At 38.5% G+C, this 5,230-nt stretch overlaps 1 pseudogene; it reads left to right on the top strand.

The window, feature by feature from the left end:
- Positions 2,484–2,740, top strand: EQUCABV1R-PS922 (vomeronasal 1 receptor equCabV1R-ps922 pseudogene; annotated as a pseudogene).

The following is a 5,230-nucleotide window of genomic DNA, read 5'->3' as shown; positions in this document are numbered from 1 at the left end:
ATGTGACGATGGCTCTGTCTGATTCTCTTTACTTACTCACTGTCAGAGTCTTCATATTAAAGAGCATCTCTTTGAAAATAATGCAATTCATCCTTTACTCCTTGGAACAGAAACTTTTGACATTTTGTCCATATAAGAAATTGGGATATCCCACAACTAGAAGGACCTGCAACTAAGATATACAACTGTGTACAGGTGGGGGTTGGGGAAATAAAGCAGAAAAAAAAAAGATTGGCAACAGTTGTTAGCCCAGGTGCCAATCTTTGAAAAAAAAAAAAAGAAAAAAGAAATTGGGAGAATTCTTCTGCCATGTTGCTGAACTTACTGGAAAGAAACTCTAGAAACTGGACAAAGATATTAAGACCTTCAGGAATTGTTTAACCTTTACTAGACATGAGACTGTAACACATCACAATGGAATCTTTTGAAAGATGGTGACAGGGTTGAGAGAGGGGACCAGCGTGTCAGGGGGAGACTGACTTCTAATGGCATTTCTTTCTGATATTATGTGACACACATGTGGTTTGTAAATCAGAACTGAGGGATGGAATGAATGTGGAAAGCATTTAAACTGGAACTCTTGCCTTTCTTTGCATCAGGAGATTTGGTTAATGTGATGAGTTTGAGGTTTCAGTAAGAACTCTTGCTGTAACTCCTGGTGAAAAAGTGAATTTTTGAATGGCCAGTATAGAGTGATAATTTGGAAAAATCTCCTACGTTGTCACTAACCTTACTGTGATAAGAAAACTCATTACAGCAGACACATACCCATGTGAGGAAGCTTCCAGGTGGAGATCTGATCTTCCAGAGTAGTGTGTCTGATAGAGAAATAATGTGTACCACACATATAATTTCAAATTTTTTAGTGGCCACAAGAAAAAGTAAAAAGAAACAGATGGAATTCATGTCAATAACATTTTATTTTACCAGCTGTATCCCCAATACTGTCATATAAACATTCAATACTCACTACATTCCAGATTCTTTGTAACTGCACGTCCAGCGTCTGCTTCATTGAGCAATACAACTCGAGTGCATCAGAGAAACAGTTCTGGAGGGAACCCTCCTATAGGACATTTGTCTCATTACAGATCCACAGTCAGGGTTTCAACACATTTCTAGGAAAAGTGTGTGCCTGGGAGTTAGTCCAGAATCCCGAGGACTCACTGTATTTAATTTATTCTGATATACATGTTCTTTTCATATTTTAACATCTCAGAAATGAGGTTAATCAGCGGCATGCCGTACTTTAATTGGCAGCCTTTTCTCCTCTTAGTAGCACATCAAATGTGCACGTTATCATCAGTTGTGTCTTACATTTGATAAAATAGTAATATCAGAAGGAGGAATTGAATGATTAGTGAGATTCATGCATTTGAGGAGAGACTAGAACTTTCAAGGAAAAGGCTGTTGCTAGATATCGAGTGTTGTCTGATTTCTTTCTTGTAGCCTCTATCAGCTGTAATTATTTTATTTTATTGCAAGATTGGGAAATTCTCATTGTGGAGGGAGGTAAAACACAGAAGTGTGCATGGGCTCTTAACAAGCTGGTTAAACAGGGAAAACATTCTGCCCTCAGGGGGCTTCTATTCTAGCTTATATATTGAAATATCTTTACCTTCAGTATTGTGTGGATGTGTATATGCATGGCTACACTTTGGGCCTTTTATTTATAAAAGACAACCCTGTGTCTAACAGTCAGTAGATGCTAATTTAAGTGGTAAGTCCTTGGCTGCTCAGAAGGCCTATGCAGGAAACACAACCCCAACTAAAGAAAAATTGTATGAAATTACATGCAAACATTGGACCAGGACCACATGAGTGTTAGCGTCCACGGTTAGGACTACATCTTTAGTCAAACTTGGGTTTCTTATGGGTTTACATCTCAACAGCTGTGCGACCTTAGGTGAATTATTGAGCCTCTCTGTGCTTTAGTTCCTCACTTAAAAATGTGGATAAGGCCTACCTCATTAGGATAAGTGAAGCGATGTATGTAGAGTGCCAGGGACATAAGAGGCTTCTGTGTGTATGAGCTGCTTCTGCTCCCACCCCTGTTGTTGCTATTATTGCTCCTCCTATTATTACTGCTGCTTTTGTTAGTAATGATGTTTTTGTTATTGTTGATTATTTTGTTGTAGTTGCTGTTAATGATGATGATATTGGTGTTATTCCCTCTGACTCAGAGGATGGAAGAGAAGGGACACCAGCGGCCTTCCCAAGCCTCTCTAGACTCCGAGAACCTATCTCCAGTAGTTCATAGATGGCATTGCTTCCCAAACTGATGTATGTGATTGGTTGGAGGTGTCCTGAGCGGGGCAGAGTTGAAGGAGCTAGCCGGGAGAAGACTAGAGGGCAAGGGGGCTGGAATCTCCAGGGTGTGGGTGATGGCAGCTGGGGCGTGTGGATGCCTAAACAAGACAGCAGCCATTCTCTCAGCAGGAAATATCCTTTATAGTGTTCTGCCAGGTTCTGCCAACCTGGGAATGAGGATTAAATTACTCACACAGACTGGAGCTGGGATCATCATAACCTCTTCTCTCTTTCATCTTTATAACTTCACTTTGCTCACTGGACAAAAGGTGAGACCCACAGAACAGATTCTCAACCAATTAGACTTAGCCAGCTCCTTGACACTTCTGTATAAATGGACCCTGGAAAATGGAAAACTGCAGTGTTTGGATTAAAATATCTCGTGAATTAAAGCAAAAACAAAAACCTATACAAAGACTTTCAAAGTGTTCCTGTTTTCTGTAAGTCTTTGTTATGGTTTCATTCTTTACATTTAAATCTTAAGTCTATCTGGAATTAATTTTGATATAAATAGGGAAGTGTTGAGGTCCAACTTTTTTTCCCACTTGGATAGTCATTTGTCCCAACACCATTTTTTTGAACAGTTTTTTTCCTAATGGAGTGAAATTCCGTCTTTTATCAGAATCCCACATTCTAATGTATATTTTAATCTTTTTCTGGACTCTGTCCAATTGTTATGTTTCTCTGTTGCTATGTCAGATAGCTGTACTTGTAACAGTGGCTTTATGGTATGTACAAGGTCTCCTTATAACACAAGTCACATGTGAATTTATTTAGCTATATGGAAGTACATAGAATAAAAGAATTATATTCTGCCTTTACCCTTATGTCCTTGCCTTAGTTAAATGGTGCTACTAGTCCCTATGGACTTTTTCCTAATTTCCTCTACATAGTTACATACATTTATACCTTCATACAGAGGCCCTGCAGTGCAGAGGTCAGGAGCAGGACTTGGGGGCCAGACAGCTGGGCTCATATCCTCTCTCTGCCACTTCATAGTTGTAGGGCCTTGGACAATTTTCTCTCTCTTTTTTTTTTTTTTTTTGGAGGAAGATTAGCCCTGAGCTAACTGCTGCCAATCCTCCCCTTTTTGCTGAGGAAGACTGGCCCTGAGCTAACATCCATGCCCATCTTCCTCTACTTTATACATGGGACACCTACCACAGCATGGCTTGCCAAGCGGTGCCATGTCTGTACCTGGGATCCAAACCAGCGAACCCCGGGCTGCTGAAGTGGAATGTGCGCACTTAACTGCTGCACCACCAGGCCAGCCCCAGTTTTCTCATCTAATAAAGGAGGATGATAATATTACCTCATAAGGTTGCTGTAAGGATTAAATCAGTTAATATATGTAAAGTTCTTAAAACAGTGCCTAGCACTGCTGTGTAAGTGCTATATGAATGTTATAGAATTGCTGCTGTTAATATTTTTATACAAGTGTATACATACATATGAGGTTTGGGGGGGTTGCATTAATTTTTAAATAAAATAACTTTTGCACTCTACCTTTCAATATGTCTGTGTGTGTGCGTGTGTGTTTAATTTTTGTTAAAGTGTAACTAACATGCATCTGGTATAAAAAGTCACATGATGCTAAAAGTGTGTAAGGAAAAATGGCAGCTCCCCTTCTTCTTCCTCCCCGCTCCCTACCACTGCTCACCAGAGGTAACCACATCCTACTCTTCCCATCAGTTTTCCTGGCATTTACTTCCAGTTATCCAGCATTTCCAAATACTTGTACATACTTTTCATTTCACACAATGAAAATGAAAACAGAATAAAAGGAAAAAAGTCAGTGAAACCAAAGGCTTTATTTTGAAAAGATTAATAAAATGGATAAACCTCTAGCTGGTGGGACCAAGAAAAAAGGGAAAAGATATAAATTACTAATATCAGGAATGAAAAAAGGAGATATCACTACAGATCTCACAGACATTGAAAGGATAACTAGAATATATAATAAACAACTCCTTGCCCATAAATTGAATAATTTATGTAAAATGGCCCAATTCCTTGAAAGACAAACTATTAAAACTCATTCTCCAAGAAATAAACTGAATAGGCCTAATATCTACTGAGGAATTTTACTCTTTTCAAAATGAACTTCAGCCCCAGATAGTTTCATTGGTGAATTCTGCCCACCATTTAAGGAAGAAATGATGCCAGTTCTACACTTCCAGAAAATAGAAGAGGAGGAAATACATCCCACCTCATCTTATAAGGATGATTTTTTTAACCGGATACCAAAACCAGGCAGTGACAAGAAGAATACAAATTGGTATCATTATGAACATAGACATTTTCAATAAGATATCAGCAGATCAAATCCTGCAATATGTAAAAAGAATAATGCAGTATGACCAAGGGGTTTATCCTGGAAATGCAAGGCTGGTTCAATATTTGAAAACTAGTCAATGTAATCTGTCATAATAACACACTAAAGAACAGAAAGTACAGTATCTTATAAATAGATGCAGACAGAGCACTTGACAAAATTCATTATCCTTCATAATAATAACAGTAAACTAGGAATAAAAAACTTTCTTAATCTGAAAAGGGCATATACCAATAACCTGTAGCCAACATCATAGTTAATGGTGAAAGACTGGTCTCCCCCTGATGCTTAGGAAACAGATGAAGATGACTGCTCTCCTCACTGCTGTTGAAATCACACTGGAAGTCCTAGCCAATGCCATTTGGCAAGGAAAAACACAAAAAGTGTACAAAATGCAATTTTCATCAAACTCCCAGCAGGATCTTTTGTAGACAAAGACAGGCTTATTCTAAAATTTATATGGGAAAGCAGTAGACTTAGAATAGAAAAAAACGTTCAATTTTTGAAAAAGCGGGGAAAATGGGAGGAATAACTGATGTTAAGGCTTACTATTTAGCTACAGTAATCAAGAATGTGGCTTTGACA

This window comes from Equus caballus, chromosome 10 (assembly GCF_041296265.1).
Source record: "Equus caballus isolate H_3958 breed thoroughbred chromosome 10, TB-T2T, whole genome shotgun sequence".
In the NCBI taxonomy this organism is placed as follows: domain Eukaryota; kingdom Metazoa; phylum Chordata; class Mammalia; order Perissodactyla; family Equidae; genus Equus; species Equus caballus.
This window is presented reverse-complemented; position numbering and strand designations above follow the sequence as displayed.